The 15,909-nt window shown below is 44.0% G+C and overlaps 1 long non-coding RNA gene and 1 pseudogene across 1 annotated transcript; both read right to left on the bottom strand.

Moving 5' to 3' along the window:
- Positions 1-1,416: 1,416 nt before the first annotated feature.
- Positions 1,417-6,542, bottom strand: LOC148119750 (large ribosomal subunit protein eL32 pseudogene; annotated as a pseudogene).
- A 27-nt stretch (positions 6,543-6,569) lies between these two features.
- LOC148119751 (uncharacterized) lies at positions 6,570-13,785 on the bottom strand. Its single transcript, XR_015734803.1, has 3 exons — positions 12,802-13,785; positions 8,104-8,268; positions 6,570-7,702 (listed from the first exon to the last, which is right to left on the bottom strand). It is a non-coding gene; the product is annotated as an uncharacterized LOC148119751 (long non-coding RNA).
- Between the last annotated feature and the right edge of the window lie 2,124 nt (positions 13,786-15,909).

The following is a 15,909-nucleotide window of genomic DNA, read 5'->3' on the forward strand; positions in this document are numbered from 1 at the left end:
ATGTAGTAACATTTCATTTGTATTTTAATAAAGAAAGCTTGTCTGAAGATCAGAGAGTAAAATAACCCCAGTGATCAGCCTTCCAGACTAGGCAGTGGTGGCGCACACCTTTAATCCCAGTAGCCACACTAGTTTGCCATAGAAACTGGACGGTAGTGATGTATGTCTTTAATCCCAGCATGAGAGAGGAATATAAGACAGGAGGAGACAGCTCTCCGAGTCAGTCTTATTCTGAGATACCTGGAGGCAGGATCACCATTTCAGACTGAGGTAGAGGTAAGAGCCAGTGGCTGGCTGTTTTTCTTTTCTGACCTTCAGACAATCTTAAATGAAATATCACTGCACTGTCATCCAAGTATTAACCAGACTGGACCTTGCTTAGTTTCCGAAAGCAGGTGAGGTCAGGCCTATTCAAGCTGGTACTGTTGACTGTGAACTGGACAGTCACTTCTGTGTGCCGGTTCTCCACACCTCCAGCCTTTGCCACACTTTGCCAGTGAGCAAATACCGCATTTTTGACATCTGAGTGATTATTTTGGTGTTACTGGGAATTGGGACCATCAGTATGAAAAAGAGAAACCCAATGAAAGACAGATAAGAGGAAGTAACACCCCAAGACAGTGGGCTAGGCAATGGAACACAAGGATATGATCAGATTCTGCTCAGCTTCTTCCTTCTCCGTTGACCTCTACAGATTCTAAACTTCAGATCACCCAAGTCTTCAGTGATGGTCTCTGCTTCCTCAACTCCAAAGCACCGACCTCTGCTTGGACTCTGGCTGTTAAGTCACAGGCTGTGAGCTGGGGCATTCTGGCTCTCGTTACACATCAGACTCTGGCTGTCTTCACCATGGCTGCCAGTCAGAGGATTTGGCTCTGACTTGTGCATCTGCTTTCTCTCATGGCTGGTGTGATGCGCTCTTATAAACCATCATTGGGCTTAGAGTTGTCACTAAAGCACGAGACGTCTCTCAGCTAGACTTGCCAGTGGTAATTTCAGCATTCAGATGACTTAAAGCATATCCCAGCCACACACGTCAGTAATACACCTCTAAGCAACAGGAATTCTCAATATAGCTATACCAAACTATTATTCAATACAAAATATTAACCACAATTTCTTAAAGGAATATGTTCAGTAGACTTCAAATTCATCCAGTAATTCCATAAATTATAGTTTGTTCAAATCCAAATGTCATCAAGGTCTATGATACATCTCTTATGTCTTTTTTTCAATATGTAATTTCTTATCTTAAGATTTATTTATTGTGTACACAGTGTTCTCTCTGCATGGACCCCTGCAGGCCAGAAGAGGGAACCAGATCTCATTACAGATGGTTGGGAGCCACCATGTGGTTGCTGGGAATTGAACTCAGGACCTCTGGAAGAGCAGCCTTAACCTCCAAGTCATCTCTCCAGCCCTAAATATGTAATTTTTTTACACGAATACATCAAATTAGTCATTGAGGAAATCAAGCAGTTTGTCTTGGGTAATTTTTCTAATTGTATTCTTGTTATCCCATTTGTTATGGTTTTTTTATATTCTGTATAATCTCCCTTTCTCTTCCTCCTATTTCTTCCCCTTTCTCCCTCTTCCTTCTTTGTGTGAGGAATGGAACCCAAAGCCAAGTACAAAACAAGCATTCTGCCACTGAGTATACCCCAGCTCTCATTTCCTATTATAAGCTTTGAGAACTTGAGATTCATGTTAGGTTTTCTTAGTAAAGACTTCAAATATCTTCTTCCCATTGTCATGTTCACTGCCTAAACCCATTACTTCCTCCAGGGTTGCAGCTGGTAACACAGATGGGCACATCATTCCATTTACTGTCTAGATTGCTTCTGCAGAAGGGAACTTCCCCAGACTCTGTGATTCAACTATGCCAAAGAACTGCCTCTTTAGGAAAGCACAGGGCAATGCTTCATGACTATTTCTTTACTTGTCAGTCTTCAAAATAATTGCCGGTTTCCTAATATCCTCAAAAAAAAAGTGAACACACATTTTATTCCACCATTTGAAACTCACAGACTTATACACATATGACTTGCTATGTGTATGTTATGGAGAATGTTCATATTATCGCAGCATTGTCCCATCTTGGTCACTTGAGCCCCTTCTCAAGGATTCTGAGTGCTCTAGAACTGATCCTAGGCACGTCTTCGATAGGACCCTTTCCTTCTGGAGATCACAAGATGCTCCAGGCTCATCTTGTACCGTTCTTGTCCCAGAGGACAGGATCTCTGTTCCTTTCCGTGGGACACATTTAGAGACCACAGCTGCTCACTAACACCAACTGCTCATTTTTGCACAGGCAGTCTTAATATTTATTAAAAATACAAAGTACACATAAACTTCTACATCACAACAGATTACTGCCAACTCACCATATGGAAAAACCATCAGTGTTACTTCTGTTTTTCTTTTCTCATTGTTTATTTGCTTATTTATAATTGTTCTGTTTGTTATTGTGTGAGTAAATGCAAATGAATTAACGCCACGGTGCACATGGGGCCGTCTGAGGACAACTTTCTGGCGTCAGTGATCTCCTTCCACTGTGAGCTTCGTGGGGTTTGCAGGTGAGCACTTCCACCTGCTGAGCTGGCTCACTGGCCTGGGATGCTGCTTCATCTGAGCTCTCTTCCACTGTGTTCCCTTTCTATACTGATGGTCCTAGTTCGCAAAGACATGAAAATAATCACTCAGATGTCAAAAATATGGTATCTAAGATGACCTAGTTCTCCCATTGGTAGTTCTGCTGTCATAGGTGACAATCCATGTGGGTGCTGGGAACTGAACTCAGGACCTCTGGAAAGACAGCCAGTGTTCTTAACTGCTGAAACATCTCTCCATTCCCCCACGTTTTGTTTCTTTTTAAATTAAAAATATTTTTGAGAATTTCATACATGAACACTGCATTTACATAATTTCTATCTCCCCAACTTCTATTCCACCTCAAGTCCATAATCTTTTCTTGTATAATTATTTCTCTCTCTCTCTCTCTCTCTCTCTCTCTCACACACACACACACACACACACACACACACACACACACACACACACACACACCCTACTGAGCCCATTCAGTGTTGCTCTTACGTACATGTGTTCAGGGCTGACCACTAGGGGGCTCATCCCTGAAGAAGACTGATTCTCCCTCTTTTTGCACCCATTGATTGCTTGTAACTCTTTATATACAGGAGGGATCTTCTGAGATCTTCCCGATCTGTGTGTCCTTTGGAAAACACTATAATACAGTAGATCTTAAAATGAGTCCCTGGGTAGGAACTCCACTAAAACAGTAGTAAGGTTAATTTGTTTCACTTCACTCTTAGTAGTTTGAGGATTGCTTTTAAATGTTAATTTTGTTGTCTAAACCATGGTTAGAGACAAATCTACGAGGTTCATTGACGATGACTCCCTCCTTTGATAAGCAGTTGTTCCTGGTCTCGCGCTTCTCCCCGGTTCGTTTTCTTTCACTCAGAAGATCTCAGGGTTCTTGCCGTGATGATCCACACACCTGGGATTTTTTTCTTTTCATGATTGGACAATGTTCTGTGGTGTGGCTCACCTACACAGGACAACATAGATGGCTCTGAAGCTTCTGAATTTACAGCCAAGGCTGCAGCAACTATCCTTCAACTTTCTTTTCCTTATTTTCACCAGTGTGCCCATGGCACCAGCTCCTAGAAGTGAGATCACTCTGCACTGGGGTTTGGCCACCCGGTCTTCTGTTAATGGCTGGCAATGCATGCATGTATCTGCTTCTTCATTGTCTTTCTTTTAGTTGTTTGCCAGTTTCACAAGTAAGAAGTAAGTTCTAACTTGCTTCAAATAATTTTCTTACCACAGAGACTACAAGAAAGTGGTAAGGAAAGTTTTGTCTAACTAATGTTCTCATTAGCTTAGCATTATGATCATGGGAAGACATCCAGGATCAGGGTTATGACTCACTTTCGATGCTCGGACTACAACAGACACAATCTAAGAAGAACATATTTATCTTTATGTCTTGTAGCTCCTTGGGGGAGTCTCCAAAGAAGACCTCAAAGACAGTCCTTAAGCTGCAGTCAGCACAGAGGCAACACCCATGTTTTCCTCCATGCCATTCAGTGCCCATGGTTCAGCGTCTCTAACACTGATGCATGTCCACGGGGCTCACTACCACATTGATAGAGACTTCCGAAAGGACATCAGTACTGAGCATCCCAGCCACCATCTTGGCTAGCACGCTCAACGAGGCTGTCTCATACCTACCCTCTCCTTCCAAGCATGTGTCTAGCTCCTTGAAGTGTCTCCAGAAGAGCTCATTCTGTCTGTTTATGCTTTCCAACTCAGGAGTATCTCACAGAGACTATTTATGGAAAGAGTTTCTTCTTTAGATAGTTCAAGCCCCATCCAAGAGGCCAGTAGAAAAACCAAGGCCATCCCTTGTGCTGCTTGCTGGTCACTGGTCCCCATAGGGGCTCTTGAAGCAGACAGATACAGAAGTGTGAAAACTCACATGTGAGGGTATTCGCTGCACTAACAGTGTAGCATTAGCCACAAGGGTCCTGCATGGGTATTTCCATTGTTTCAGTAGGACACAAGCCTATGCATGCAAGTCAAGTGTCTTCCTCAGTCACTCGGAGCTACCCTATTTTCTGAGATGGAGTCTCTCACTGGGACTTACTCAAACATCTATTCATCTAGACTGGCTGACCAGCAAGGCCCAGGAAGCCTCCTGTCCCCATTCCGCAGTGCTGGGTTTACGTGGAGGTGTCACCACACCTGCCTTTTATCTGGGTTCGGAGACTAGGAACTCGGGTTCCCATATTTATGTGGCAAAAATTTTACCTGCCAAGACATCTCTCCAGCCTCCTGGAAGATTTGTTTTGACATATATTTTTTCAAAGATTTATTCAGGAACCAAATGAAAACATTAAATTCATGGAAATCATTGGTAAGCAAGAGTGCAATGCTTTTAATTAATTTTGGAAAGATATACCTAAAAAGTCTAATAAATGCATAAATTCTAGAAATAGTCTGATATCATAAATATTACTATTTCCCTTGATATTTCAAAAAATCTTCACAGGGTATTAAAAATATTGTTCAAAGACACAAACATAAAAGTTTCCGGAAACTTAATTTTTTGCAGTGTTTTTTCAATGTTTAGTTATCTGAAGTCACAAAGCATCCATGGCTTTATTCTTGAGTAAATCAGAACCTCCTCTTCTCCCACTTCTTTTTCACCACGCTGGTGGGGTGGGGAATGTGCTTGGAGATCAGTTGGAGGTCAGAGGACAACCTTAGATGTGAGCCCTTGCCCTCAGCCTTGCTTGGGGAAGGGTGTGTTATCTGCTACTGTGTTCAATGGTCTAGCTGGCCCATGTCTTCTGGGGATTTTCCTGTCTCTGTCTCCCATCTCACAGTGGGACAGTGAGATTGCAGCTGTGTGCAACCAAACCACATAGGTGTTGAGGATTCAAACTCAGATCTTTACACTGGTAAACAAAAGCTTTACCCAACAAGCTATCTCTTTATCCAAGAACCACTTTGTTACTTTCAAACTATTGTGGAGATTCCTAGGCAAAATCATGTGCCATCATCTCAAGCATTCTGTGTTATTGAACTTAGTTCCATTCTGGATCTTTCCAACCCACTGAAGACTTTTCACACCCTCAGTTTATCTTAGTCAGAAAAGTCCCTTGGGTAGTTTTCCATTGCTAGGATTTCCAGAGGCCCCTGACTCCAAAGACAGAGAAACGAAGATGAGACACTGACCCCTGTTCCTGCCCAGGGATGACAGTTTAACACAAAGTCCAGGATTGGGAAATGCTTTAGGTCGGTGGTTCTCAACCTTCCTAATGCTTTGACCCTTTAATATAGTTCCTCATGTGTAGGAAGGGGGATGCTTATTCATTCCTGACACTTAGCCCCCAAATAATCACACAGAAACTGTATTAATTAAATCACTGCTTGGCCCATTAACTCTAACTTCTTACTGGCTAACTCTTTCTTTCTTTTTTTTTTTTTTGGCAGAAAATACCAAGTTGGCAGTTTTTGTGGTTTTATTTAAACACAAATAAAACACGCATGCAAGCCATCTTCTCATTCTCTTCGCTGCGCAGCCTGGCGTTGGGACTGGTGACCCTGAAGGCCAGCTATGCTGCTCTTTCTACGATGGCTTCTCGGTTCTTGGAGGAAACATTGTGAGCAATCTCAGCTCAGTAAGATTTGCTGCACATCAGCAGCACTTCCAGCTGCTTGACGTTGTGGACCAGAAACTTCCGGAAGCCACTAGGCAGCATGTGCTTGGTTTTCTTGTTGCTTCCGTAACCAAAGTTAGGCATCAGGATCTGGCCCTTGAATCTTCTCCGCATCCTATTGTCAATACCTCTGGGTTTCCGCCAGTTTTGCTTAATCTTGAAATATCGATCTGACTGGTGCTGGATGAACTTCTTGGTCCTCTTTTTGACGATCTTGGGCTTCACCAAACGTCGGAGGGCAGCCATGATGCCGCAAAGGAGATGGCAGCCACCTCCTGGCTAACTTTATATCTTAATCTATTTCTATTCATCTTAAACCCATTTCTATTCATCTGTGTCTCACCATGAGGTCGTGGCCTACCAGCAAAGTTTCAGCACATCTACCTCCGGCTGTGGATCCATGGCGTCTCTCTCTGCCTCTTATTCCCAGCATTCCATTTAGTTTTCTCTGCCTATCTCTGTTCCCCTATAGCTCTGCTATAGGCCCAAAGTAGTTCCTTTATTAACCAGTGAAAGCAACACATAGACAGAAGGACCTCCCACACCACTCACGTTGTGGTGACCACCAGGCATAAAGCTATTTTCATTGCTGCTTCATAATTGTAATTTTGTTACTGTTATGAATTGTAATATAATTATCTGTGTTTTCCAATGGTATTAGGCAACCACTATGAAAGGGTTGTTCAACCCCCAAAGGGGTTGCAACCCACAGGTTGAAAACCTTAGGTCCATTTGGAAATGGCCACCTTGGTGGTTCTACACAGAGATCTTCCTTTCTATTTGCAACTTAGCCCCAGGATCTGGTTGTAGTTGGCTGCCAGGGACGGTTTCTCCTCCTTTCCCTCCTCTTGTGCCTCTCCTAGGGTCGATGCCACTGCAGAATCACTGCCCATTTCCCTGCCCTTACACTTGTTGGAAGTCCTGCAGAGAAGAGAATGAGATAAGTGAGTTGCCTCGGATACCGGATCTTCTTAGAGAAAGATGTCCTTTCTGCCTCATCCTACTCCTGAGCCTGCTGCAGGTTCCGGCCCTGATGCCCAGGCTTTGGGCTCCATGAGGTAGGGAGGGAAGCGAAGCAGGAGAGCACCCTACAGAGCATTAATTACCTCATCTTCTGAAGCTTCAGAGAATCTGGGTTGGACCATGGCCTTTAGAAGACCATTCTTCTCACCAAGTCCATTCTTCTGTAGGAAACTGACCCATTTCTGAACTGTTTTTGCAAGCCTAACATCTTGCTTTCTCCAAACAAAAGCTTCCTAACCTAACTTCTAGTAATAAAATGGTGCAGGCAGAGGATAGGGGGCAGATTCCAGGCCTGGGTGCGTGACTGTTCCTGTTTATACTGAGATCTTAGGATTCAATTTTCTTATCTTTGAAGTCCAGAATTGAAGTATGGTGACTCTTCCTTCCCTGTTGTCTGCATCAGTTGTGACTTCTGAGTTTGTTCCTCTGGCCTAAATGAGATAGCATCGTTAGACAACACATAGTATGTGTACTGTCACTGCGGGCCTGAGAGAAAGCCCAGTGTTATGTAATGTGCTCATATTACAATAGATAACACAGGTGCTAGCTTCTTTGATTGGCTATTTCACAGAGGAGCTTACACCGAATGTGTTATAGGGAGTGGGGCCTGCTTGGAGGAAGGAGGACACTGGGGCTGTGCCTCAGTGAAGAGGTTGTGCCTTTTTGAAAAATTTCTTCTGGCTTACACCACTTCCTTTTTGTTTTCTAGCTGCTACTAAGTGAGCATCTGTCCACCATGCCCTTCTTCCATGATCTTCTGCCTGGATGCAGGCTCAGAAACCATGAAATTGCCTACCACTGACAGTCCCTGAAACCATGGGCCAAAACAAACCTTTCCACTTTGTAAGTTGCTCCTCTCAGGTATTTGTCACAGCCTTGAAAAGAGTGGCAAGAATGGCTAGGTACTCCCGGTCTTCAACCGCCATTTTCTCTGACATGCCAGTCCTGAGCAATGGAGTGTGGAGAGCATGCTGGCCGTGTTCAGAAGCGCATTCCCCTGAGGAGGCAGCAAGTTGTATTCTAAAGTTAATGATGCACTAACAAATGGCTGAGAGCTGCCTTGCAATACTGAAGGCGCCACCAATGCGTCTGAGAGCTGGAAAAAGGGAACAGGATGCTCCCGGGCAGAGCAGCGCCCGCCACTGTGAAATCAATCACGCAGTCGTGTTTATATTGCAAAATGTAGGAAATAGATTATTTTAATTGCTAATTGTTCTCGAGACCCCTACCAAGATATTTTTAAAAACGTGGCCTAAATGTTCTCCTTGACAGGCACAGTGAAGGAATTACAGTCCATTCAGCCGCTGACACGCTGCTGATTGAAGTACAAAGGGGGAGTAATCAGGGTTGTTGGTTTTTTTCTTGTGGCTTTTAACATTTACAAAGAAAATGATTTCAAGGGGTATACCGTAGAAAGACACACGTTCGTAAACAGTTACCAATCAGCCAAATACTCCCATTACTGGAAATACCCCCTCTCCTCTCCTCTCTTACCAGCCCCTACACCCCACAATCAGCATCGAAATGCAACATGAATTATTCTTTTGTTCATGACTCAGAGGAAAGAGGATGAAGGTTTAGACTGAAGGGCATCAAGCTCCGAGACACCAGGACCACGTCTGGGATAACTTCACAGACACAAACCCTATCACCACAACACAGGCTGGGGAGGAGGTGGGATGCTCCAGATTAAGATGAGAGGAGTGGGGGCCAGGAAGAAGGGAGGCTGCTGGAACCAAACTCCTTGGCCAGGCCACACCCCTGCTGCTCCTTAGAACAGGGCCTGGAGAACTCAGAGTGAGCATCAGTACAGCCAGAAGACTCTCCAGAGTGAAGAGATGGTAATAGACAGGGAGATGAGCCGACAGACCCTCACTCTTTGTAGGGTTCCTTACTCTTGAACTCTTAAAACATGGTCTCTGGGAGGGTTACTAGAGGCAGAGGAGGTGACTGGTAGAGAAATGAGGGTAAAAGAGGGGATAAATGTGACCAAAGTATATTATATGCAAGTATGAAAATGTCAAAATGAAACCGGGTTTGTTTTTTTTCCACACTGCCTATGGCCTACGGAAAGAACACCCTGGGGGCCACTGTCCAGCCTGCAGACCGAGACCCACCACCCTGACCAGAGGAGTGCTTGTTGGGCTGTGCTGTGAGCTCAGTCTTCAAGCCAAAGTGAGTTAAGTGGCGAGAAAGGCAGCTGTGTGTCCTGGGCTCTGCTGTTCCATTTCCTTAAAGTATAAAGATTTTTTTTTAACAGATTTCCTTCAGCTCTGCTATTCTCCCTGAGATGAACTGCTTCTGGTTCACTTTCTTGGCTGAGGGACAGCTTTAGAAATTCCCAGTTAAGCCTCCCTATCACAAGCGTCCTGAACTCCACCGTCCAGGGAATCTGTGTGAAGTCTTCCCAGGGAGGAAGTGTTTGTGCCCTTGTTAGAGTTAACTAACTTGACACAGTCTAGAGTCAGCCCAGAGGAAAGCCATGGCTGAAGGATTATCTAGGCCAGGGCAGCCTGTGGGTATGTCTTTGGTCCCAGAATCCTTCAGCACTTCCTTTAGGAGAGGTATTGGACCTGACCCTTTTACTTTTGTACTACACCACCATTGAGCCAGGGGGCTGAGGCAGGAGGATCAAACATTTAAGGGCAACCTGAGTTACATAATGAGGTCCTGACTCCAAGATAAAAGAAAAACAAGAGGAAAGACACTCTGCACCCCAGCAACATCTCTCTCTCCGTCTCTCTCTCTCTCTCTCTCTCTCTCTCTCTCTCTCTCTCTCTCTCTTTCATACACACACACATACCTTGAGTTTCTCAGTGAATGCTGGTCTACTTAGCTCTTATTTTTTGTTACTTGGGGGTTGACCCCAGGACTTCACAATGCTATGGTTAGCATATTCTCTAGCACTCAGCCATATCCCAACACTTTCTGCAAAAATTTTAATATTTAAAATCATATATTCCAACCATTCCTGCTGAGTTCTATGAAATATATGTGAATTTAAATGTCCTATTACATCATGTTTCAAGTATAAAGTGCTTCCCATAGAATCATGTGGTGAAGCCTAGGTCCCTAGATGGTGACATTTATTTTGTAGGTGGTAGGAACTTTAGGATCTGGGGTGTGGTTGGAGGAAGTAGGACACCAAGAATGTGTCCCTGAGTCTGTATTTCCTGGGGTGCTGTCCTATATTGTTCTCTCTACTTCCTGTGTACCAGGAGGCCATTAGCCCCTACCACACATGTCTGCAGTCACCATGGATTGAAACCTCTGAAGTCATGAGCCAAAATAGCTCCTTCCTGCTCTTAATTCACTTACATCAGGTGTATTGTCATAAGACAAAGCCAAATGAATCACATCTATTCTTATACTATATTACATAAATTTTTTTGATTAAACTATTAGGAGGTCTAACTTTTTTCTCTGAAATCATTCTTTCATGTTTTTATTATACTGTGTTTCTCTAATTCATAGTTCCTGCCATAATTTGAGTATAGAGCTGTGATGTTTGTTCAGTTATGTCATTTATTTATTTATTTATTTATTTTTGGTTTTTCAAGATAAGGTTTCTCTGTGTAGTCCTGGCTGTCTTGGAACTCAATCTATAGACCAGTCTGGTGTTAAAGGCCTGCCTTTGCCTCCCAGTGCTAAGATTGAAGTTAGGTCTTTTAAACACATTTTTTGACCCCTGGTATTTCTGATGTATGATGGACTTATTGACACAACCCACTGTGAGTGGAGGAACGTCACACTGGAAAATGAAATCCTACATTTCCACTCCTGACATTAGTGGCTGAAGCCTTTCCAGATGACTGTGCTCTTGCAGAACAACACAAATCAAAAACATATACCAAGCACTGGGGCAGCAGGAGCAGGTGGTGACAGAGAGTGCATATGTTTTTGGTGATGGGAAGTGCCCATCCGTTCTCACCTGCCCAGACCATAACCACAGAGAATGAAGTTCGTGTGGTGTATAGAGGGGCAATGGGGGGAGGGGCACACACAAGAACATTTGTAACCTGTTTGACACGGACTAGTAGAAAAGTAAGGCCAGGAAACTGTACACGCTGCGAAGAGAAAAGAAATCTGACAAGGAAAAAGGACAGAGTGAAGAGCCTCAAAGTTAACTTTCTTGTTGCCAGCTCTAAGTTACCGAGAGAAAAGCAAAAACCAGAGTCTACATAAGAATATTATCTGCTCACAGAAAGGAAACAACATTCTTTAGAGAAAATCTAAGAATTCAGTCTCCGCAAATTGACCTCCACAACACCTAGCAAACCCAAATTATCTGAGCGACTGGAGAGGGGACTGAGTGGGGAAAGACACTTTCCATACAGGTCAAGGCATTGCCATATGGGTAAAGGCTTTGTCATACGGGTAAAGACATTGCCATATGGGTAAAGACATTGCCATACAGGCAAAGACATTGCCATACTCCAGTGGTTCTCAACCTTCCTAATACTGTGACCCTTTAATACAGTTCCTCATGTTGTGGTTACCCCCAACCATAAAATTATTTTTGTGCTACTTCGTAACTGCAGTCTTGCTACTGTTATGAATCGTATTGTAAACATATTTGAAGTTAGGGGTTTGTCAAAGAGGTCACGACCTACAAGGTTGAGAACTGCTGACACACTCTGACAGCTCGAGTTTGGTGCTCAGAACCTATGTAAACATGGAAGCCGAGAACTAACTCTACAAAGTCACATGACAGGTAAAGGGAAAAGACCAACATGAAACAGCAGTGAGGAGGCGTAGTTGACAGGACAGAAAATCCTGTTCATCCCCAGATGAATCCGGGATTGGACCTAACGGGTGAGGATTTTGAGTTGGCTTTCTAACTCTCTCAATGAAATAACACAAAACCACTCTCTCAATAATTCAGAATAGCAGTAGCGCTCTGAGCAGGGAGCCTCAACAAAGAGAAACAGTGTAGAAAACAGAAACATGAATTGAAGACTAAGAAAATACAGCATCCAAAATAAAACTTACTTAGTACTCCCTAAAACAAATGGCTATGACAGAAGAAAGAATACGAGAATTTGAGGGTAAATTAAGGAAAATACCTGAAGGTGAAGAACAGAGTTGGGGGGAGAGGGGCTGAGAAAAGTGAAGAGAGCAGCGGACGGCTGGGGAGCTGCTGGACCACAGCAGCAGGGTGAAGCCGTGCACGTTTGGAACCCCAGTAAAAGATGTGGTGCTGAAGAGACGTGAAGAAACAAGGAAAGCTCCGGCACAGGCAAAAGACAAAGAATTGCAGATACAAGGCAGAAAAAACAATAATAACAAAAAGGCAGCCACACCAAGGCACGCTTACCAAAAGTTGCTATCATCCATTCCAAATGCCCCCAACGCAATTGCCAATAAGCTTATATTAGGGGGTGATCCTTTAATATGTGACTAACTATGAAGCAAAGTCCTCAGGGAAGAGACTGTAGCCCTCATGAAAGGATTCAAGGATGCAAGTCAGCCCCCTCCAGTCTCTTCCAAGTCACTATCCCGATTCCCCACTCTGCCCTCTGCCTTCTACCTTGTGAGGATGCCACAGCAGGACACAGGTACCATCTTGGAGTCCAGGACAGGCAGCACCTAGACTCAGAACTTGCTGGTACCTTCATCTTGGATTTCTCAGCTTCTACAAGAACAGTAAGAAAACAAATCCCCGTTCTTTTAAATTACTCAGCCAGTGGTATTTTGTTACAGCAGAACACACAGTTTAAGAAAACAACAACCCAGTGACAGTGATCAAATCCTGAAAACAGCAAGAAGAAAATACCATATTTCATACAACTTCACAGTTAAACTTTATTTGAAATCCAAGAGCTTAGCAAGTGAAAAAGGAGGGGATAAGTGGAAAGGTAGAAAAAAAAGGAGAAGTAATGCATTTTACAAAGCACAGAAACTCAGGAAACACAGATAAAAGAAAAACAAAATTCTTCAGGCAACTGAAAACCAATGCCACCGGAAAATATGGCCCTAGGCTGCTGGGGGCGTGGTGCTGTGGGAGAAGAGCAGTTGCCGCACAGCGCGCGACCTGAGCTCAGATCTCAACAACCCTTTTAAAAGCTGTGTATGGCTTTTTACAGGTGTGTACCAGGGGCCATGGGGTGTGGGGGGGGGGAGAAACAGGAGGGCCCTGGGGCTAGCTCCAGCTTCAGTGAGAGACTGTTGGAGAGGAGTCCCGTGGCTGACAGAGCAATACAGCAGATGTCCTTCTGGTGTGTGCTTACACATACGGGCATATGCATTCCACACATCCATACCCCACATCCTTCTGGTGTGTGCATACACATACGAGCATATGTATTCCACACATCCATACCCCACATCCTTCTGGTGTGTGCATACACATACGAGCATATGTATTCCACACATCCATACCCCACATCCCTCTGGTGTGTGCATACACATACGAGCATATGTATTCCACACATCCATACCCCACATCCTTCTGGTGTGTGCATACACATACGAGCATATGTATTCCACACATCCATACCCCACATCCTTCTGGTGTGTGCATACACATACGAGCATATGCATTCCACACATCCATACCCCACATCCCTCTGGTGTGTGCATACACATGTGAGCATATGTATCCCACACATGCATACCCCACATTCCTCTGGTGTGTGCATACACATACGAGCATATGTATTCCACACATCCATACCCCACATCCCTCTGGTGTGTGCATACACATACGAGCATATGTATTCCACACATCCATACCCCACATCCCTCTGGCGTGTGCATACACATGTGAGCATATGTATCCCACACATCCATACCCCATATCCCTCTGGCGTGTGCATACACATGTGAGCATATGTATCCCACACATCCATACCCCATATCCCTCTGGTGTGTGCATACACATGTGAGCAAATGTGTCACACACATCCATACCTCACACACACACATAAGAAAAGTAAAAATCATGCAGTTTAAAGAAAAGAGCAACAAACAGGACAAATATGCAGGTATATATAAATAATGCTACACATTAAAAATAATTATAGAGTGTCTTGTGATGTGGTGGTTTGAATGCAAATGAACCCATAGGCTCATAGGGAGTGGGACTATTTGAAAGGATTAGGACTCAAAACCTTGTTGGAGTAGGTGTGACCTTGTTAGAGGAAGTGTGTCTCTGAGGTAGGCTTTCTTTGGGGGTTTCAAATGCTCAGCCAGGCCCAGTATCTTCCTCTTCCTGCTGCCTATGGATCCAGTTGCAAATTCTCAGCTACTTCTCTCTTCCTACTGCCTTCAGATTCTGATATAGAACTCTCAGCACCATGTCTGCCTGTGTGCCGCCACGCTCCCTGACATGAGGACAATGTTCTAAACCTCTAAAACTATATGCTTTCTAAAAATTGCCAAGGTTACGATGTCTCTTCCCAACAGTAGAACACTGACTAAGACATATGATAAATTAGGGTGAACAAGATGGCCCAAGAGGCAGTCATTTGCTGCCAAGCCTAATGACCCAATTTTTATCCCCTGGAACCACGTGGCAGGAGAGAGCCAGCTCCAACAAGCTGTCCTCTGACCTCCATGTATGCAGCAAGGCATGAGCTTCCACACCCTTACCAAATACTAAATAACCGTAATAAAAAATGTATTGTTGCTAAAATCCCTTTACAGAGGGAGACATAAACATCTCCTCCTCCTCAGGTCTCAATAACAAACTGAGGCATAGTTCCTCCAGAATTCACTCTGGGGAACCAATGAGTTTTTAGGGCCTCCTAACAGAGTACAAGTGAGGGGTTACTTACAGGAGTGTGGGTATTTCTCCCCCAAAAGCCTTCACTGGAAGTTTTTATTCAGCAGTGTAGATGGAGCACCCCCTCCCCTCTGTGGACTCTCGCCCATCCCTGGGTCACATGCAGTTAGGGCTTACAACAGGTGAGAGAGAGAAATACTCAAGAGACTCTCCTGACCCTCCTCTGTGAGGGAGGGGAGGGTCAAGAGGCCAGCTGAGATGGTCTGTTCCAAGTGGGCACAACTGGATGCTCCAAGATGGTCGTTGTTTGGTTCTGAGGTTAGTCCTTCACAACATGGATGTAAAATTCAGTTACTTGGCCTTGGTAATACAAAGCAATGACTTTGGTGTTCTGGGTTTGTGTTGGGAATAGTATGTTAAGGTATGTTACTTTTGTTTATGTTGCATTTGTTTAACTCTGTGAAGGTGTGTTACTTTGCCTGTCTAGAATTCCTGATTGTCTAATAAAGATCTGAATAGCCAATACCAAGGCAGAAGAAAGGATAGGCAGGGCTGGCAGGCAGAGAGAATATATAGAAGGAAAATCTGGGAGGTTCTAAATAGTAGCTAGAGAAGGAGGAGGACACCAGGGGCCAGCCATCCAGTTACACAGCCATCCATGGCACGAAAACAGATTTACAGAAGTAAGAAAGGGGAAAGACCAAAGGCAAAAGGTAGACGAGATAACCTAAGAATAGCTGGTAAGAAACAAGTCAAGCTAAGGCCAGATATTTATAACTAAGAATAAGCCTCTGTATGATTCATTTGGGAGCTGGGTGTTAGGCTCCCCAAAAGAGCCAAAAAAAAAGAGCAAAAACCATCATATACTACAGGTTAGCATTCTTTCAGAATCTGCGATCTAAGTTAACCTTC

The sequence above is a fragment of the Myodes glareolus genome, chromosome 14 (genome assembly GCF_982192425.1).
Source record: "Myodes glareolus chromosome 14, mMyoGla1.1, whole genome shotgun sequence".
NCBI lineage: Eukaryota > Metazoa > Chordata > Mammalia > Rodentia > Cricetidae > Myodes > Myodes glareolus.